The sequence below is a fragment of the Jaculus jaculus genome, chromosome 4 (genome assembly GCF_020740685.1).
Source record: "Jaculus jaculus isolate mJacJac1 chromosome 4, mJacJac1.mat.Y.cur, whole genome shotgun sequence".
NCBI lineage: Eukaryota > Metazoa > Chordata > Mammalia > Rodentia > Dipodidae > Jaculus > Jaculus jaculus.
In genome coordinates this window covers 85,506,412-85,528,749 of record NC_059105.1, presented here as the reverse complement: position 1 = coordinate 85,528,749, position 22,338 = coordinate 85,506,412, and the positions used below count along the sequence as shown (strand labels likewise).

At 37.7% G+C, this 22,338-nt stretch overlaps 1 pseudogene; it reads right to left on the bottom strand.

The window, feature by feature from the left end:
- Window positions 1-18,493: 18,493 nt before the first annotated feature.
- LOC101612821 lies at window positions 18,494-20,906 on the bottom strand (annotated as a pseudogene).
- Window positions 20,907-22,338: the final 1,432 nt, after the last annotated feature.

Here is a 22,338-nt window from a genome sequence, read left to right as displayed (position 1 = left end):
TCTTTTTTCTTTTCTTTGTGTGTGTGTGTGTGTGTGTGTGTGTGTGTGTGTGCGGTTTTCTGAGGTATGGCCTCACTCTAGCCAGGGTGACCTGGAATTCACTATGTAATCTCAGGGTGGCCTCAAACTCATGGAAATCCTCCTACCTCTGTCTCCAGACGGCTGGGATTAAAGGCATGCACCACCATGCCCAGTTATTTTTTTTTTCCCTAAACATTTTATTTATTTATTTGAGAGGGGGCAGAGAGAGAGAGGCAGAGAGTGAGAGAGAGAAGATGAGGGTGCTGGGGTCCTTGCCACTCCAAATGAGTCCAGATACATGTGCCTTTGTGAATCTGGCTTTACAACAACAGTTGAGAATTGAACCCTGGAACCCAGACTGGAAGGCTTTGCAAGCCAGCACTTTAAACACTGAGCAGTCTCCCAAACTTCAAGTTCATTTTTCATTGCTGTGACAAACTCCTGAATGGTGGGGTGAGGAGTGAAGCAAAAAAATCTCAAATTTATTGTTGCTCATGGTTTTGAGAGATTTCAGTCTAAGGTGAGGAAGACAAAGTATCACAGTGGCAGGAGTGGGGGAATGGCTGCTCATCTGAGAGTAATTATAAAGCAGAAAGTGAGTCTGACCTCAAGGACATATCCCTGATGATCTGCTTCTTTAAATAGCTCTACTTCTAGAAGTTTCCATCATTTTAATAATGCCGACTGTTGCAGTCAGGTTCATATTGCTGGTAGAAATCACCCAACTAAGAGCAGCTTCTGGGAAAAAGAGACTTATTTTGGCTTACAGGCTTGGGGGGAAGCCCCACGATGTCAGGGGAATCAATGGCATGAGCAGAGCTTGGACATCACCCCTGGCCAACATAAGGTGGACAATAGCAACAGGAGAGTGTGCCAAACACTGGCAAGGGTAAGGCTATAACACCAAAAGCCCGCCCCCAACAATACACTCCTTCCAGGAGGCATTAATTCCAAAATCTCTATCAGCTGGGAACCTAGCATTCAGAACAACTAAGTTTATGGGGGTCACCTGAATCAAACCACCACACCAACAAATTATGAATTAATCAAAGGGTTAATCCATTCATTTCTCAGACCACTCATTATTCACTTACCCCTCAATGACTGGAAACATTAGCTGTAGACCAAGCATTCAACTTGGAAATTTTTTAGGAAAGATTTTGTACCACATTATTACACTTGCCTTCATTCATGACCACTGCCATCTACTAGTGAGTGACAATGTAAATCAAAGTGTGACTGCTACATGAATTATCAGATACCCCAATAAATGGATTGAAGTTCAAGATACTTATACAGAATAAGGAATTCAGCAGTTTTGGCTTGATAAGTGAAGTATCCTAGAAGATAGCCCAATATGTGAAGTAAACAATTTTTAATTACCTCATTCCCTTGTTGACTAATAGAAAATTCAATTTGAGGGCTAGAGAGATGGCTCAGTTCTTCAAGGTGCTTGATTAAAAAACTTGATAATCCAGGTTTGAGTCCCCAGTACCCACATAAAGCCAAATTCACAAAAGAGTGTCATATCCCCCACCTTCAAGTAAATATAAAAGTATTTTAAGAAAGTTCCAGTTAAGACGGGGGAGGGAGGGGAAAGGCAAAAAAAAAAAAAAAAAACCACCTCAGCAAAATACACACTTTTACTAAAAAGTGAGGTGTATAGGAACTTGAAATGGTAGCGGAGAAGTTCTGGAGAGATCCAGAACATCCAGAGCCCACACAGGCCAGCAGAAGCAGATCCTGCAGGGCTATCAATCGCAGCAGCAGTGGTGGCATACCAGAAAGCCACCAGACTCAGCTTGAGCCATAGGAAAAGCCAGGTGAGGGGAGTTTCAACTCATGCCGGAACTCTCTGCAAACTCAAGAAATGTGAATGGAGAACAGCAGTGAACAACAGAGGAGCAGATCACAAGGTAGAAGAACACGTGGAACAGCAAGAGAACTAGATCAGCTTCGGCAGCCTTCCCTCCCCCACCACCAGTGCCCAGCTCCAGCGAACAGAGCAGTGGTCCAGCGACCTGGCCACAAAAACTTGAACCGACAGTGGGACCCAAGCAGGAGCAGAGGTAACTGGGATTACACTAGAGAAGGGTTTCACCTGGTCACAAGATGACTTGGAACCCTCAAAAGATCAGAAATCTTAACCTCCTTGTTGTCAGGATTAAGGGTGTGGTTGGGGTACTACACACCCTAAGGGACAGTTAGAGGATCTGGTTGTCATAATACCTACTTGTGAATAGATACTCTCAGAATCTTGAGAGCTACACCTAACACCTTAATCTCCTACCCTCAAGTTATATAACATCAGATTCTCTGACACAGGTAATAATACCCAGCTAAATAGAAAATCCAATCATTAAATAATCCAGGATGCAAAAATACATACATTGTAACACAAGAAACACCAAAAATCAAGGCAATATAAATCCACCAAAAAGTATTAATACATCAGAAATGACCTCCAGTGAGATCAGGTTGGAGGAAATGCCTGAGAAATATTTCAAAAGAATGATTATAAATATGTTCAAAGAAGTCAAAGAAGAAATCAAAGGAATCAAAGAAAACATAGGACATCAATTTAATGAAATAAAGAGGTCAATACTAGACATAAATAAAGAAATAAAAATTATAAAGAAAAATCAGTTAGAATTACTAGCAATGAAGAACACAGTTAATGAAATAAAAAACTCTGTAGAAGGGGGAAGGAGACCAACACACAGAAAAAGCAACAACTACCAAATCAGACATTCATAGCCTCAGAGGCTCCCAAAACCTCATCACTGAAGCAGACCAAAAATGAACCCAACATAGCACAGGGAAAATCTGCAGAAGAAGAGGGAAAATAACGTCAGAGCCACAGACTGGGTTATGATATGCAGAAACATTTATCTTACCCATAACTGTGGGCTAAATCCACAATGCACGACCTATATATCTCAACAAGCAGGGGCCAAAGGGGAAGGGGTAGGTCACGGATGAGCCTAATAATCATACTAAATTGACTGTATATGCTGAATACCAAACTAATTAAATATATATTCAAATTCTTTGAATTTTAAAAATACTAATTCAAAATAAAAAGGATTAGGATTAAAAAAAAAAAAACTGCAGAAAATCTCACCAGTAGAATGGATGAAGGAGAGGACAGAATATCTAAGCTAGAAGACCAGGTGGCAGATCTAGTACAGTCCAACAAAGAGAAAGACAAACTAATAGAAAAGCATGAGTGGGAATTTCAAGATATTCGGGACACTATGAAAAGATCAAACATAAGAATTCAGGACATAGTAGAAGGAGAAGAATTTCACTCCAAAGGTATAGTAGGCATCTTCAACAAAATAATAGAAGAAAACTTCCCCCAAATTGGGAAAGGGGTAACAATGCAGATAAAGGAATACTTTAGCACACCAGCCAGACAAAACCTGGAAAGAACCTCTCCTCGCCATATTATAATCAAACTACCAAACACACAAACCAAAGAAAAAATATTGAAAGCAGTCAGAGAGAAAAATCAAGTTACCTACAAAGGCAAGCCTATCAGGAATAAACCAGATTACTCAATACAAACTGTAAAAGCCAGAGGGCATGGAGTGATGTATTCCAAGTTCTAAAAGATAACAACTGTCAACCAAGGTTATATTATCCTGCAAAACTATCCATTCAAATAGACAGAGAAATAAGGACATTCCACAATAAAAGCAAGCTAAAGGAGTATTTGAAGACAAAACCAGCTCTACAGAAAATACTTGAAAGACTCCTCCATGCTGAAGAAAAAGAAAAGCACACATATAAGGAACTGGGGAAAAACAAACAATACTCAAATACTAGTTAACACAAGAGAGCAAAGGTAAAACCAGGCGGACTACAAAAAATGGCAAAAATGAATACGCACCTTTCAATATTATGTCTTAATAACAACGCCCTCAATGCCACAACCAAAGAGGCATCTGAGGAGGTCCTAGAAGGAATGGACCTAACAGATATATATATATGTGTGTGTGTGTGTGTGTGTGTGTGTGTGTGTGTGTGTGTGTATGGGACATTTCATCCAAATGCTGTAGAATATACATTCTTTTCAGCAGCACATGGAACATTCTCTAAAATAGAATATATATTAGTACACAAAGCAAATCTTAACAAATACAGAAAATTGAAATAATTCCTTGCATTCTATCTGACCACAATGGAATCAAACTACAAATCAATAGCAAGAAAGGCTATACAGCATACACAAAATCATGGAAATTAAACAACACACTACTAAATGACGAATGGGTAAATGAAGAAATTAAGAAGGAAATCAAAAAATTTATAGAGTCAAATGATAATGAGAACACAATATACCCAAATAGCTGGGACACAATGAAGGCAGTCCTAACAGGTAAATTTTTAGCTTTAAGTGCCTAAAATAAGAAATTAGAAAGGTTGCAAGTAAACAACTTAATGCTTCACCTTAAAGCCTTGAAAAAAGAAAAACAAAGCAAACCAAAAATAGGTAAAAGGGAAGAAATAATAAAGATTAGGGCAGAAATTAATAAAATAGAAACAAACAAAAGAAATTCAAAGAATCAATGAAAGAAAGAGTTGGTTCTTTGAAAGGATAAACAAGATTGATAAATCTTTAGCAAATCTGTCCAAAAGAAAGAGAGAAGAGACACAAATTAATAAAATTAGAGATGAAAAACATAACAACACAAAAGATGCCAGAGAAATTCAAAAAAATCATAGGGACATACTATAAAAGCATATACTCCACAAAGAATGAATATTTGAAAGAAATGGATGATTTCCTTGATTTATATAACCTACCTAAATTAACTCAGGATGAGATAAATCATTTAAACAGACCTATAACAAGCATAGAGATCTGAACAGTTATCAAAAATCTGCAACCTAAAAAAAGCCCAGGCCCAGATGGATTTACAGCTGAATTTTACCAGACCTTCAGGGAAGAACTAATGCCATTGCTTCTTAACCTTTTCCATAAAATAGAAAAAGAAGGAATCCTACCAAATTCCTTCTATGAAGCCAGCATCACCCTAATACCAAAACCAGGCAAAGATAGAGTAAAAAAAGAAAATTACAGACCAATCTCCCTCATGAACATAGATGCAAAAATTCTCAACAAAATAATAGCAAATAGGATGCAAGAATATATCAGAAAGATATAAGTAGGCTTTATCTCACAAATGAGGGATGGTTCAACATATGCAAATCAATAAATATAATACATTATATAAATGGACTGAAGGACAAAAATCATATGATCATCTCGTTAGATGCAGAGAAAGTGTTTGACAAAATCCAACCAACATCCCTTCATGATAAAAGTCCTACAGAGACTGGGAATAGAAGGAACATATCTCAATATAATAAAGGCTATTTATGACAAGCCTATAGCCAACATATTACTAAATGGGGGGAAACTGGAAGATTTTCTACTAAAATCAGGAACAAGAAAAGGGTGTCCACTGTCCCTACTTTTATTTAATATAGTACTGGAAGTCGAAGCCATAGCAGTAAAGCAAGAGATGCATATAAAATTGATACAAATTGGAAAGGAAGAAATCAAGTTATCATTATTTGCAGGTTACATGATTCTATACATAAAGGACACTAAAGACTCTACTAGCAAACTGTTAGAGCTGATAAACACCTACAGCCATGTAGCAGGATATAAAATAAATACACAGAAATCAGTAGCATTCCTATATGCTAATGACAAACACACAAAGGATGAAATCAGAGATTCACTCCCATTCACAATTGCATCAAAGAAAATAAAGTACCTTGGGATAAACCTAACCAACGAAGTGAAGAATCTCTACAATGAAAACTATAAAACACACATGCAAGAAATTGCAGAAGACACTAGGAAATGGAAAAATATCCCTTGTTCCTGGATTGGGAGAATCAATATTGTGAAAATGGCAATATTACCAAAAGCAATCTACACATTCAATGGAATCCCTATCAAAATCCCAAAGGCATTCTTCACGGAAATAGAAAAAACAATCCAAAAATTCATTTGGAATCACAAAAAAACCTCAAATATCTAAAATAATACTGAGCAACAAAAATAAGTCAGGAGGTATCACCATACCTGATTTTCACATATACTATAGAGCCTGTTAGTCAGGGTTCTCTAGAGGAACGGAATTACTAGAATGAATTATTTTAAAAAGGGGATTTATTGGATTAGTTTACAGTAGTCCAATAGCAGTTGCAGGCCCGAGAATCACTGAACCTGGTAGCTGCTCAGTCCATGTGGCTGGATGCCTCAGCAGTCCCGACCCGGCACTGCAGATGGTGCCAGAAAGCCTGAAGGCTTCCTGAGGAGCCACTGGGTTTCGATCCACGTGTGTCTTCAGTTGAAGTTGGTCTTTAGTCCGTATTGGTCTTCAATCTACGCTAGAAGGTAGGGAGCAGCTCCGGCAGCCAAGTGGAAGGAAGGAAGGAAGGAAAAAAGGGAACTTTTCTACCCAGAGCTTCCTTATATCAAGTCCCTCTCTGAGTGGGGCCACCCACACTGGGGGAAGGGCTCACCCTGGGAGAAAGACCTCCTCCTTCAGTTGATCCTTCCTAGAAGCAGCCTGTGGATTACTAAACAGATCAAGTTGACAACACCTTAGCTATCACAGAGCCATAGTAACAAAAACGGCATTGTACTGGCACAAAAGCAGATATGTAGATCAATGGAACAGAATAGATGACCCAGATGTATGTCCAGGTAGCTATAGCTACCTGATATTTGATAAAAATGCCAAAAATATCATTGGAGAAAAGACTGCCTCTTCAGCAAATGGTGCTGGGAAAATTGAATATGTATCTGTAAGGGATGAAAATAGATTCTTGTCTCTCTCCATGCACAAGAGGTAAATCCAAATGGACTAAAGACCTTAATATCAAACCTGAAACTATGAAACTGCTAGAGGAAAAAGTAGGGGAAACCCTTCAACATATTAGTCTTGGAAAAGACTTCTGAATATAACCCCAATTGCTCAGGCAATAAAACCACAGATTAACCACTGAGACCTCATAAAATTACAAACATTTTGTACTGCAAAGGACACTGTGAATAAAGCAAAGAGGCAACGTTCAGAGTGGGAAAAAACCTTTGCCAGCTACATATCTGATAGAGGATTAATATCTAGGATTTACAAAGAACTCAAAAAGTTAAATAATAAGAAGTCAAATAAGCCAATTAAAAATGGGCTATGGAGTTAAATAGACAGTTCTCAAAAGAAGAAATATGGATGGTGTATAAGCATCTAAAAAAATGTTCTAAATCCCTAGTCATCAGGGAAATGCAGATTAAAACTACATTGAGATTCCATCTCACTCCTGTAAGATTGGCTACCATCAGGAAAACAAGTGATCATAAATGCTGGTAGAGATGTGGAAAAAGAGGAACCCTTGTTGGGGGGAATGCAATCTGGTCCAGCCATTGTGGAAATCAGTGTGGAGGTTCCTGAAACAGCTAAAGATTGATATACCATATGACCCAGATATAGCACTCCTAGGCATATATCCTAACGACTCATCCCATTTCCTTAGAAGTACATGCTCAACCATGTTTATTGCTGCTCAATTCATAATAGCTGGGAAATGGAACCAGCCTAGATATCCCTCAACTGATGAGTGAATAAGGAAGATGTGGCACATTTATACAATGTAGTTCTACTTAGTGGTAAAGAAAACTGAAGTTATGAAATTTGCAGAAAAATGGATGGACCTGGAAAGTATCATACTAAGTGAGGAAACCCAGGCCCAGAAAGCCAAGTGCCACATGTTCTCCCTCATATGTGGATCCTAGCTACAGATGATTGGGCTTCTGTGTGAGAAGGAAAAAACTCAATAGCAGAGGCCAGTAAGTTAAAAAGGAGATATAAAGAGAAGAGAAGGGTACTTAATAGGTTTGTATTGTATATATGTAAGTAGAAGAGTAGATTAATGGGGGTGAAAAGGCCCAAAGTGAGGTCAGGGGAAGAGATTGAGTAAAGGAAAGGTGGAGAAAGGGCTAATCAAAATCTAAGAGGATGCAAATAAATCATATGGAATCCTCTGGTTTCAGACAATGGAACACTCAGGAGCCATAGATCATTGTTAGAATATTTTCAGTGCCAGGGATGGGATACCTCAATTGAGTTGTTGGCCAGGGAGGTCCCTGATGCCCCCAAAACATTGTAGGCCATTGCCGAGGTCCTTGGTTTCCCACCAGGAATAGATGGTAAGACCCTATTGCTGAAGACTGCACATACTTGGGCTGCATGGCCACTGAGAAATCCTACTGGAACTGGGCTGATAACCTCCTCCATGTAGACCAGCTGACAGAAAGCTGGAAGAAGCCATTATACATATAGTTCAATGGGAGAAAGAGATACCACCAGTGAAGATACTCAACAGTGGACACTGCAAGCCTTATAATTGGCCAGCCAGCCCAAATGAGCCAACGGGTGCCATAGTGGCAAGTCTGTCATGGTGGAAACAAACTGCCCTCCAATTAGACTGGAGGCCTGCTCCATGGGTGTGGGGGGGAACACATCGCCGATACTGAAAACTTAAAACAGGAGTAGTCATGAGCCCTAGGGGTGTAACATCTGCTGATGTCCTGAAAAAATGTATATACCATGCTTATCCAACTGCCCAGGAAGCACTTCTCTTAATACACATACCCTTACACTACTCTCTCTTTGGGTAGAGAATCTTCTCTTTTCAGATGGCAGTGACTTTGGGATGACTCAAAAGGTATAGTGCTGGAAAGAAGTGACTGGAGTACTGAGTAACATCTCAATCACACCTTCCAAGGCTCAGGGTCTAATGAGAAAGAAGAGATGGCTTAAAGAATGTAAAAGCCAAAGGAAGGGTAAGACTCCTTACAATGTGCTCCCTCTAGACATAAAATGACAAGGATATCCAAGACCTCATAATGTCTGACACTACCTACACAAGACCATAAGAGGAGGAACAGACCATGACATCAAAATAAAAGAGTGACTGAGATGGGGAGGAGATATGATGAAAAATGGAATTTCAAAGGGGGGGGAGGGTATTACCATAGGATACTTTTTATAATCATGGAAAATGTTAATAAAAATTGAGAAAAAAAAAGTATTTTAAAAAGGGGAAGAAATTTCACTTTGATTTCAAATTGGCTCAAGGGCTTGTAAAATTCATGTAAGCAACATAAATTCTCATGATTCGGAATGCGTAGAGATGAAGGGTTTGGTCTCCAGTCAGTAAATATTTTCAAATATAACTAGACAGCCAATAATCTTCATCTTTCTCTATAGAGGGAGTTATTTATAATCTAACAAATACTTTGAAAACCATGCAAATTCCCAAACAAGATTTTTTTTTTAAAAAAAGTATTTTTTTGTTCATTTTTTATTTATTTATTTGAGAGTGACAGTCGCAGGGAGAAAGACAGATAGAGGGAGAGAGAGAGGATGGGTGCGCCAGGGCTTCCAGCCACTGCAAACGAACTCCAGACGTGTGCGCCCCCTTGTGCATCTGGCTAACGTGGGACCTGAGGAACCGAGCCTCGAACAGGGGTCCTTAGGCTTCATAGGCAAGCGCTTAACTGCTAAGCCATCTCTCCAGCCCCCAAATAAGATTTTTAAAGCACTAATTACTTATGTATTACCAGACTCTCAACTACTAAGACCAGTACTCCTTCCATTAGCTGTTTAGATCCCATATCGGATGTAGACCTGTTCTACATCCATTGTAACAATTCTATTGTCTTCATAAAGCCCCTTCTGCATGTTAATTGTTTTATCATGCTCACAAGCCTGAGTTGTCATGCATCCAGACTCTTCATTTGAGTTTCAATTCCATAAATATACAGTCTTCATCATTCTACCAGAAGTAGACTTTTTTTTTTCAACAAATCAAGAGAACAATAATTTATTTTTTTTTAAATTGAAGTAAAACACACATAAATGAGGTTATAAAGTATTTAGTAGAAATTCAGGCTAAAAATACATAGACAGTGGGCTGGAGATATGGCTTTGCAGTTGAGGCACTTGCCTTCAAAACTAAATGATCCAAGTTTGATTCCCCAGTATCCACATAAAACTAGATGTAAAAAGTAACATAAGCATTCGGAGTTGTTTGCAGTGGCTAGAGGTGCAGGCATGCCCATTTTCTCTGTCTCTTTTCTCTCTCTCTGCTTGGAAATAAATAAATAACATATTAAAATATATATGGATAGCATATAAAATACTCTAATGTTAAGTACATAGAGTATATACATGTCTATGCATATACACATGGATAGATGCATAGATAGAGCTGTTAATCAATTCTTATATCAGAACAATACTTCCAGCTAGTCTTTCTATACTAGCCCATCTCAGAAATAGACATGTGCAGGCTCTCCCCAGGAAAGGGAGTACAGACTCTTCCTATTCAACTTTTCTTGGATAAGACCAGTGAATGGCATATACCAAATAGTTTATTTGTGATTAATAGTCACAATCTCTCAGGGTTTTCCTCATTACCCTTCTACAGTAGAAAGTTATTCTTAGGATAAGCCCAGCCTTTTCCTCCACCCAAAATAACTGGTAATAAATATCCCTCAGTGCCTTTCATCTCAACTGTAAAACCATGTCACTATAAAATCCTCCACCTCTGCAGAATTTTGAAAAATTAAGGTTAATATCTATGATCTAAAATTATTATATTTAGAAGTTTATTATATATAAATAGGTCATATATATATATATATATATATATATATATATATGTTAATATTTAATTTTATTTTGTATTTTGGCTTTTTGGAAGCAAGGTCGTATCCTAGCCCAGCCTGACCTGAAACTTACTCTGTAGCCCCAGGCTTGTCTCAAACTCACAGTAATCCTCATACCTCAGCCTCCCAAGTACTTGGATTAAAGGCGTAGGCCACTATGTCTTGGTGATTAATATTTATGAATTTATTTATATAACATTTAATTTATATCTTAAATGATGAAAAATATGTTCCAACAATTTTATGACAGAATTTTGACCTTCTTGCAATCTAAAAGACAGCTTATTTGATGAGATTGAAATTTAGTAATGATAAAATGGGGACAATAAACACAAAACTTGGCCTAGCTTACTTACTCTACTGAGCTCTAACTTCTGCTCCCACTCTCAATTCAGTAATGTCAAAGTCAGGGAAGGCAAAAAATGCTAGACCCTATGTACTAGACACAAAGAAAATGACTCATGTCCTAAACAATTATGATATTTTCTCTGAGCTGTTGCCACTAATTTGATTACCCATTAATCTATTTTACTCTAGCTTGACAGGAACTAAGCCAGCAATAACTTCAGCTCTTTTGAGATTCTGATACTGCCAGGAGGCCTATTCTGTAGGACATTTTAGAGAAATAATGTTGGAATAAAATAGGACATTTTTCATGTAATTGGTTGTGCTTGATTTATATCCCTGTCTTTTAAGAAACGTAAATGCCTACAACTGAATCTTTGTAATACATTTTCTTCTTTCTGCTCCCCATTATATACATCTAATTTGTGATCTAATTTGTCTCATGTCATTTTTTCCATCCATTGCCTTTCATGATTGCAACATAATCCATCATGTGTTCCATGATTTATTTTTAAGCTATGAGAACGATGTCTCATACCATCTAGCTTACTATTTTCGAGTCTAACGCCTTAACCACTCGGCCATCACAGCCGTGCAGCTTACTATTTTCAAGAGGAGAATATATTGTGGCTAGCTGTCCAAAGATCTGAATAGCTAAGTATTTACTATATACATACTAAATGCTACATGAGATATATACATACATATATATATAATCTCAAATGTGTTTTTACTTTTAAGATATATAATTTATCAAAACTGGAAGTGACTATATCACATTCAAGTAAAATATATTATTACTTGGTCTTTGTGTGAGAATATAAGCCAAATGTTTGTCTTTCTGATTTGAAAACCGAGATAGTTCTTTGAATATTCAAAGATAAAAATTGGAATTCCTTTATTTTAATTTTAAATATTCTCTACATTGCAAACCAAAACAAAATTAATAAGGTACATCAAAAATTCATTTTTGAGGTGTTATGAGAAATGAGGTGCTTTTTCATCACATGTTGATAGACTTACACTGCCTTCAATATGACTTTTCTCACTAAGTAGTCCAGAGCCAAAATAAATACAAATTTTCCTGAGCCATGTTGGGTGTGTTTTAAATCTAATTTAGTGGTGAGGTCTTAGGAGCCTCTGGATTTCTGCTTTGGTAGGTGTTGAGCATCCTCCACATCTGTCTCCTTCCCCGAGGCCCAGATTGTCAGGCTGACCACGCTGAATGCTGAAACTGCACTCTTGCTCATTTCCCTAGTTCCTACGTAGTTTCAGCTAGGGCTTGATGAAGTGTGAAGAGCAGTTTGTCTTCTTGGGTCTCACTACCTTCTGAAAAAGAAAACCAGATTCTCCAACAGAGAGTGGAGTCAGCATAAGTTAAATGGGATAAACATTATTAATTTAGGGAGAAATTGATGGATGTAGTTCCTCTATCAGCCAAAGGTTAGTGGGACCTTAACATTGGAAAGCCTAATCTTTGTCTCCATAGGATTCTGATCTGGTTCCAAATTTCAGATATGTGTTCCTTAACACTGAGCAGATCTCTTAGCCAATCAGAGAGCTAATGGTCACTCGCTAAGGCTATGTGTAACTATTGCACTTGTGTGTACATCTTATCAAGGTGTTTGCTTCTGAGTAGCTTAGACCTCTGTTTACTTGGAGCATTGGCCACTTTTCTCTAGTAGTTCCTGTAACACTTTCCAACACTAGATTGCTGACTGTCTGTTATCTGGCTATCTTCTGGATCCCAGCCAGATCTCCCCATGTTCTGTGCTGGTAGCATATGGTATCTTCAGCAATAGGGTCTTACATTTTTCCTCAGGCAATTAATAAAGTGCTTTGACATAAGCTTGTCTTGTTTGGGGGGGCCTCATAGGTCTGTTTGTTGAACAACTCATTGTGGGTAGCAACCACTTCCTGGTACTGGGAGTTACAGGTGAGAACCAAAAAATTTTTAAGGTTAGGTTTCATCCCACCCTATCCAGGGCCCTTATTTTAAAGTGGTCACCATCCCCCCACCCCACGCTGCTGTTGAGAGTTCCATCTTTTAGTCCATCTTCAAGGATAAAGGTTTCTAGGGTACCAGTTCATTTTGAGTTTTATTTTTTCCCCACCCTTTCCTTCCCCTCCCCACAGGCCCTTCCATTCCTATTGTCTGGCCCTTGAGTTACCTATCAAGTATGTTAGTAACTGGAGCGAATCCAGGTTAGGAACCAAAGATGAGTAAGACCATGGAGCAATTGTTTTTCTGTGATTGTTTGTTTGATGAGAATGATCTGTTCCAAGTCTCACCATTTCTCTACAAATTTTATTGTGTCTTTCTTTCTTATTGCTAAGTAGAAGTCCATCATGTAGATGTGCCATAACTTCATTACCCATTCGTTCAATGATAGGCATCTGGATTGATACCAGTTCTTAGCTATTGTGAATTGAGCAGCTATAAGCATGGTTGAGTAAATATCTCTGCTGTGAATCATGGGCCATTTAGGGTAAATGCCCAGCAAAGGAGTAACTGGGTCTATTGGCAACTACACATTCATCATTTTCAGGAATCTCCATATGGGTTTCTATAGTGGTAATAGCAGCTTACATTCCCACCCACAATGAATGAGGATTCCTCTTTCTCTACATCCTTGACGTTGGGTTTCACTCTAGTCTAGGCTGACCTACAATTCATTCTGTAGCACTGGGCTGATCCTAAACTCATGGTGATCCTCCTACCTGAGTCCCCAAAGTGCTGGCTTTAAAGAAAAACTCAATTTTTGGGTGATGTTGCCAGAACTCTTTTCTGGGGAGAAGCTGAAAAGCAATGGTGGTCTCCAGCCAGGACACCTATAAATCGAATGCTGATTATACCAAAGTTTGGTCAGGTAAACCACTGAGCTTACTGAAATTTCTGACAGAGCATGGGTGAGAGGGCGGACCCCAAATTATTATATAGAAAGGTTTCATTCCAACATGGATAACAACTTTCCATGGATGTATAGGTGGAGCTCTGTGTCTCTTGATTTTCCAACCTTTATATACTCTTTTTCCCCAAGGCCATATGACCTCATGCATCAGCACATTAAACTGACATAGAATTTACCTAAGATCTTGTGGAAGGGTCTGACTATTCTTCCCCACCCATCTTGTCAGTAGGGAAGTGTCAATAGGCTCAATCTGATGAGTCTTCTCTTATTTGATCACAGCTGCTCCTGATAAAGATGGCAATGGGCGTTTAACCCAGAGGACCACAACACAAAGTGACCTCAATGTCTCACCATAGGAAACCTTAAAATAATCTTACAGAGATGTAATAGCTTCCATACAATTATAAAATATGATTGATTCCTATTTAATATCATAGTACAAGAGCTCTAGTAATTTTAAAATTGCATACAGTACAGGAAAGGAGCAATTATGGATGTCTTTAATATTCCTACTAAGAGAGAATTGATGAGTTAAGCTTCTCATAATGCTCCAAGAAAGTCACAGATTTAAAAAGTTCTTTCTTAGGGTATGACATTTCATGTAGCTATGAAAGAACAAAAGAAAAGGAGGGAGGGAGATGGCTTAGCAGCTTGATTCCTTAATAACCACTGTGGTAGTTTGAATATATGTCCACCACAGCCTCAAGTACTTTTTATTAAGGTTAAACTTCCTGCCTAAATCTCCAACAGCCTCCTGGAGGGCTCATGTCACTGGGGATGGATCAGAATTCCAGCCCAAAGGTATGAAAAGCAGTGTTTGCTGTTTCTGCCTGAGGTTGTTTCTCTCCCTTGGATATATGGATATAAATAGCTTCTTCTCCATGGATGGAACTTCCCTTGGATCTGTAAACTGAAATAAACCCTTTCCTCCCATAAAGTGTGTCTGGTTTGGATGTTCATTCCAGCAACATGAAGCTGCCTATGACACCCACATAAGGCCAGATGCACAAAGTGGCCATTTGTCTGGAGTTTATTTGCAGTGGCAAAAGGCCCTGCCACACCCATATTCACTCTCCATCTCCACATAAATAAATAAATAAAATATTTAAACCAAAAACAATACAAGAATTAGAGTACAGCAATAATTAGAAACAGATTTTTATGGTATTATGCTTAGAAAACTTGGAAAATCTAATATTCTCTAGAAGATTATAATAAATGGATGTTTTTGAGGTTTAACAATAGAGTATGAAATTATCATTTCAGTATAGTAAGAAGATAGTAATGGGAAAACAGTTTTTGAAACTACAGTTAGCATTAATGCTTGCTGAATATATATTTTCTGTCATTACTCTGAGAGGTAAGAAGGGTATACTGAGTACATTGAATTGTGATATAAATAAGAATACATATGCATATGCATAGAAATACTAGTAAGAGTCCAGACACTGCTTAGGATAAAATTCTACACCATTTCTGACCAGTAGTACAGTTTCTCTGAGACGGTAATTACTTTCATATGTCTCAGCTTCCACTCAAGTGCAGCAGGAATAATCACCTGTAAGGAGGTTGTGTGGAAGTCTTTGTAGTTACTCTTAATATTATTTGATTTGTTTATGTAAAGTTACTTAACTTGTTTATATAATTTCCAGGATCTCGCTGTTATAAACAATGTGCCAATGTTATTGCACTTATATCGTCATTTCTTGTATGTATACATATATCTGTAAGATATTGTGGTATCAAAGAGCAAGTGAATTAAATATTTCTGAATACTCAAAAGCTTCTTTTTTGTTTTTTAACAGATGAATTTTACTATGTAACAGGTAATCCACTCAAAGGATGATAACATGTACATATCAACTTCTAAAACTCTCCCATTATTATTATTGAACTTATTAAATCAAGAGAATCCCTCTATGTCTTTAATATTTTCTAACTAATCATGTTATATATATTCCTTCATTTTTTTTCACTTAAATTTCATCCTAAGATTTCATTTTAGAGAAATGTTTTTCAGAATATTGAGTTTTATAAGGTGAATTAGGAATAGACAAGGAAGGTTACAGAACATGGCAAATTGGTAAGAAGATTTAATTTTAACAGTAAGTGTCTTTGTAATTCACATCTCTGAGGTGGATCTAAAACAATTCATTTTATTCTACTTGCAAGAAACATTAGAATTTATTGCATGGTTTCTTAAGCCTTGTTGACATCTCTTTTAAAATGGTAATCTTTGTCCATGGCTTCATACTAAACACCAATTTCTAGGCTACCATAGTAATCAATGCTTGTTAATTATTTTAACTGAAACAAATATCTTGAGACCAAACTATATATACTTATCATTACCTAAAGAGAGTTCAAATGTTGGGCAACAAGGGCTCTTGAAGAACAGTCCAGGCATATACCTGGCCTTTCTGCCTGGATTTCTTGTGAAGAATTTCTTATTTTGAGTAGTCTTCTCAGCTTATTAGTGGGGTCTCAAGCAGACTTTACCTTACATTCAGTTTAAGTCTATTTCCAAAATCTGAGCCTAGTTGATTCTTTATAAAATAAATGTTCTGTGTTCATTCTGATCAGTTGTGATTCAAATTAGTGCTGACCCCATTACATTTTCTTCAACTTGAAAGTGTTTATAGATGTTTAGCATTTTTAAAAATATATTTTATTTATTTATTTGAGAGAGAGAATGGACATGCCAGGGTCTCCAGCCACTACAAACAAACTCCAGATGCTCTCCCCCTTGTTCATCTGGCTTATTCAGGTCCTGGAGAGTCAAATTGGGAGCCTTTGACTTTGCAGGCAAATGCATTAACCATTTAGTCATCTCCCCGGCCCATATTTAGCAGTTTTCAAGTTATATCTGTGGTCAAAAAATTGTACACATATCTTGGGGTGTCATGAGATTTTGATATAAGTATTAAATATGCAGTGTTCAAATCAGGTAAGCATATATATATTTTTCAAACATTCATCCTTTTGAGAAAACCTTCCAAAATATTTTGTTATAAATTTTTGAAACTATACAGAACACTATTATAATCACACTGAAGTTGAAAAAGTTATCTTCTCCTAAAGATTACATAAATTGTCACTGATTTTTTATTTTAATGAACATTTTAATTTACATATAACACAACATTGTGAATACAATGGAAACAATTTTTATCAATTTAATAAAAAAATTCAACATAATGTGGGGAGGTCATAATTTGATATCTATATTATAGTATTTATTTAAAAAATATTCCCAGGCTGAAGTTGAATCATTGCATTTTGCATTCCAAACTCTAGAATTATGATTTTCATGTGAGCTTAATGCAGATTACAGCAGGAACTCAAAAACATCTTAATTAATTTCCTTTATCTCTCATTAAATCAGTAAAACCTCAGACTGCTACTGGATTCCTTTAATACATCCAACTCCTTTACTGGGGCCTCTGCCAATACCATATGTATATCCCAAACAAAACAGATGCTGTAAAACATCTAAGTGAACATTGGTGAGCCCTAACTTTTACATTTAACTTAAGGTTTTATGTATTTTCACTTTTTCAATTTTTTGAAAAGACACCAAAAAAGATAAAAATAATTATTTTTTTCTTTTGAACATTTCTGTCTTAACTGATGACTACAAGGATGAACACAGAAGCTATCCTTGCCAAGTTAACTACAGCAAACTGTAAATGACCACTACAAATAAACAATACCACAGGTCTTTCTTGTAAACAAAACCACACAGCAATCCAGAAAATATTTTTTCTTCCTAGTTCTGCATGGGATAATTGCAGCAGCATATGGGAAAGTCCCTCACTCTCACCCACTGCTCTTGATGCAATAGAAATTTGGATTTTATCATAGGAGTGCTCCTGGAACATTAGTAAAAGTATATACATCCCAGTTGCCTTTGATTTAGCCACAATCACATATATATGGCCTTTGGACAGATATATATATATATATATTCAAGTTATATCTGATATATATCAGATATATATATATATATATATATAATTTTATAAAAATCTGCTCATCCAGCTCTAATGATTTCATATATGGACTTGAGTGGAACAGACCCAATTATGACAAGGCAATAGATGGACAGAAAATCAAGTTCCTCAGGAAAAGTAAAGTATAAAGTTAGAGATTCAAGCACATTCATTCAGCCTTGTCCAGTCTTCCCATGACTCTTCAGTTTATAAAGGCTCTCAAGGTCTCATCAGCCATCTGTGTTCTTCAGTGGGGAAGGTGACTCTGCCTGCCTCACCTGAGGGGCTCTTGCATCACCTTCTGCAATAAGTGAACTTTTACACACAGCCTTTCTGGTTCCTTATGTGGGTTGTGTTTATTTTAATTAATTCCTAAAAGAAAGTGGAAATGATTAGTATTTTCCATCCCAACATCACCTATTTGCACAGCTAAAAAGTTCATTCATTCTGCTTCTTAGGCTCTCTCATTTGCTAAAGTTGGCAAAGTTTGCAAAGGCATTTTGCTTAGGCTGCATTTTCAGAAGTCATGGCCATATTGGGCATGCCAGTTCCCATCGTGCCCATGAAGCCCATCCCAGAAGCTGACATTCCCAGGTTCATGTTGATGTCCTTCATGCTCTGATTCATCATGGGAGTATTTCCAAGAGGGTCCATCTCCACGGTGCCTGTCATCACACTGGGCATACTCACAGGCATGGGTCCCCCCATCAAAGAAGTGGTTTGTGGCTGGACAGGAACCATGTTTGATGGAGAACTGCAGTTCACAGCTGCAAAGCTCTGAGTCATCACATTCAGAAGCTGTTGCATATCCTGTTGCTGAATCATTGTGTTGAGCGAAGGTTGCTGGGATTTGGAAGGCTGCAAACCGAGGAGTAAGTTGTCTAGGCAGATGTTTACCCTAGGGTCAGAACAAGTAGACAGCAGGATTTTGCTGACTGACTTCTGGACCATATGTATATTCTGATGATACAGAGGATTAGGCTTCTGTAGTACTGCACTAACATTGTACAATGGCTGTGACCTTGACATGGGAAAGCCAAGTCCAATAATATTAGCACTCATCAAAGAGAAGTTCATACTCTGGGAAGACGACATAGTTGCTTGAGGTGAGCCCATGAGGTCACACAGGTCTGTAGAATTTGAAGCAGCTGGAGGTAGGCCTAAAGCTGACTGTGTACTACTGAGGAGTTCTACTGCTGGCTTTGGAGCACTTTTGAAGAGCTCACCACTGGAAGCCACAGGGCCTAGTGGGGCTTGGTTGAAGGCACTCCAGTCACCTAAGTCTCCATTCCCATTTGTTGCTGTTCTTTGGGAAGGTAAATTGCCTGATTCAGCAGCTGAGCCAAAGTCAGAAAAATCCCCATATAAGTCAACTGATTCTCCTGCTGACTGGCTGCTGCCATCTAACAGAAACCAAGAAAAGTTAAACTTATTTTAGGAGGGTTTGCCCAAATATCCAGTCATTCATAATTGGCATTATAACTCTTATAGCATTTCTTATAATTATCTGTAGAAGACCTTTGTATTCCTGTTGCAGTCCGGTTCACATTGCTGGCAGAAAACACAAGGCACAGAGCAGCTTGTGGGAAAAAGGGTTTATTTTGGTTTACAAACTCAAGGGGAAGCTCAGAGATGGCAGAGGAAAATGATGGCATGCACAGAGGGTGGACATCACCTCCTAACCAACATCAGATGGACATTAGCAAGGGAAGAATGTGGCAAACACTGGCAAGCAGAAGCTGGTTATAAAACCTATAATCCCACCCTCAACAATACACAGCCTCAAGAAGGCATTAATTCACAAATTGCCATCAGCTAGGGACCTAACATTTGCCTAAGTTTATGGGGGGACACCTAAATGAAACCACCACAATTATTTCAAGATTTGCGAGCACACTATCATTAGGCTTTGTTCTTTAAAATCTATAAACATGGTTCCTTCAGTCTACCATCTACTCTGATACTTGACTATTTCAGCAATTTACCAGGCCCTTCATTCTTATCTACTCTTCACTTATTTTTGTTACATATTACCTACATTTTTTTTTTTCTTTTGGCAAGGTCTCACTCTGTACCAAGGTGACTTTGAACTCTAGGCAATCCTCCCATTTTAGCCTCTCAAGTATTGGTATGAAAAGCATGTCCCACCAAGCCCAGCAGACCTCATCATTTTTAATAACTGTGCTTCAACCTCAGACCAATATCTTCTCTTTTTCCTGTTTATTGCAGTATAATGCCCTGCTGAACTTTTAATATCTTTTTGTCTGGTTATTGTTTACTTTGAAGACCTCTAAGCACTGCAGTTCCTGAGTTTGGTGCCCCTTGTACCTACTCTCACTCCCTTTGTGATCAATTCATCACACAGGTCCTCTTCAATCCACAGACAGTGGGTCAAGGAAAGTCAATGGAACTATGTACAACCTATAAGGCAGAAATGCTTGATGCTATCCCAGTTGCAAGGCCAAAAATATGCCCAGAAAAAGAGATGACAAAGAGAAGAGAAGCCCGGAAACTGGAGAGATTCTTAGCTTAGTAAGATAGCTTTCTAAACACTTTTATTTCTGAGCAAACTGATTTCTGAAAGTCAAGGGCATGAATAGTTTAAATTCACTAGGGAAATAATGAATATACCTAAGAAAAAATTTAAAATATTTATTAAATTTAATAAAAATTATTAAATTATTTATTTAAAAATCTACTCATTTAATAAGCCAATGAAAAAATAATGATCCTCCTCTATAGTTTTGAAAAGTGATGTTTCTACTGCACCATATAGAACAGAAACATTCCAAATAACATTTCCATGAGGTCAATTACCTGCAATGGCCCAGGTGTTGAGTCTCCTACAATTTCCTCAAAATTCTTTCGCTGTAGCATTGGGAAACTTTTGTTCTCACTTAGCCTTTTTTCCAGTACCACATAGAAAAATGAAGCAGCTAGTCATAGTTTTGAATGCCTTTAGTTCTAGCATTCAGGAGGCTGAGATAGAAGGATCATCTTGAGTTCTTGGCTAGTCTGGAGCTACAGAGTAAGTTCTAGGTTGGCCAGGACTAGAATAATACCCTTCCTTGAAACAAAAAGCAAATAAAAAGATGAGAAAGAAATAAGAATAAGAAATTAAGATTTAAGCCATGCATGGTGGTGCATGTTTTAATCCCAGCATTTGGGAGGAAGAGGTAGGAGGATCACCATGAGTTCAAGGCCACCCTAAGACTACATAGTGAATTACAGGTCATCCTGGGCTAGAGTGAGACCCTACTTCAATAAAACAAAAAGGAAAGGAAGAAAGAAAGAAAGAAAGAAAGAAAGAAAGAAAGAAAGAAAGAAAGAAAGAAAGAAAGAAATTGATTTAACACTATAGAGCATGTATGTAGTATTGAAGGAGAAAGGTAGCCTCTTTCAGGCAGTGTTAGTTAGAAATTGAGGCCTGGAGTGAACCAGGAGATGCAACCCCACATCCACCTCATGCTGGCACAAGAATGGAAATCTTGGCAGGAATGGAATGTGTGTCTGATGGAGTCTGATCTACAATTGTCCCTGCTGTCCCCACTCAGTATAGCATGTCACCTAGATAGATGATCCTGATGTTTGTCCTCCAAATCTGCAAACCAATTGGTTCTTCTACTTGCATTCTGATACATTTTCTGCCACTAAAAAGGCTGTGGCTTTCTACCTCCTCATTCCCTCTCTCTCTATGTCCAATTCTCCTGGCCTTATGCTATGCTCCTTGGATACATTTGTGTTTGTCTCTCCCACTACTATAGCTGAAAGACCATAACATTGTTTCTTGGTCTGACTTATTCTCTTATTGCCTCCATTTCATTCTCTGGGATAACTTCCCACTTTAATTACATGTATAATTTTCCTCTGGTCTCTGAAGCTACAGTGTATGTTTATCAGATCTACCATGTGGGTATGTCTCTAATTTTAGACCTGTTACCTGTGCAATTTCTATAAACTCAAGGTAACCATAGGTATAACTCCTTTTACTATTCATTTTTCATCTGAATATTTTGGTCTCTGCTTTGATATTTTTCCTCTGTGTTCTTCCTTCAGCTCCCACCATTTTCCCTCTTTATTTCCTCCCATGAGGAATCACAAGGCACATATTATGTGTGTTTCTTCTGAATCTCCCTACATATGTACCTAAATTCTATCCTTCACATGCTTGTGGTTCAACTCCAGTCTTTTGCCAAAACCCTCATTTTTTCTTAAAGGAATCTTATAAATTTTGCAAGGATTTCCATATGCAAGTATGTTTCCTACTTTCTTTCCACATGCTTATGAATCTGCTCTAGCCTTCTTCCTA